This window comes from Ipomoea triloba, chromosome 16 (genome assembly GCF_003576645.1).
Source record: "Ipomoea triloba cultivar NCNSP0323 chromosome 16, ASM357664v1".
Taxonomy (NCBI): domain Eukaryota; kingdom Viridiplantae; phylum Streptophyta; class Magnoliopsida; order Solanales; family Convolvulaceae; genus Ipomoea; species Ipomoea triloba.
This window is the reverse complement of record NC_044931.1, coordinates 8,843,885-8,844,110: the sequence shown is the minus strand read 5'-3', so window position 1 is coordinate 8,844,110 and position 226 is coordinate 8,843,885. Positions and strand designations below refer to the sequence as shown.

General features: G+C 49.6%; 1 pseudogene; it reads left to right on the top strand.

Moving 5' to 3' along the window:
• Positions 1-129: 129 nt before the first annotated feature.
• Positions 130-226, top strand: LOC116009056 (annotated as a pseudogene).

Genomic DNA, 226 nt, shown 5'->3' with positions numbered 1-226 from the left:
TTTTTAATCTTTCTTTTAAACCGCTGGACCGCTCGCTAAGGGTACTATCCTTTTAAACCGCTAAACCGCTAAGCGAGAGAAGTTGCGCGGAGAGAGAGGGTCAAGTACATTTTGCGCGCAGTACGTGATGGATGCGATCATACCAGCACTAATGCACCGGATCCCATCAGAACTTCGAAGTTAAGCGTGCTTGGGCGAGAGTAGTACTAGGATGGGTGACCCCCTG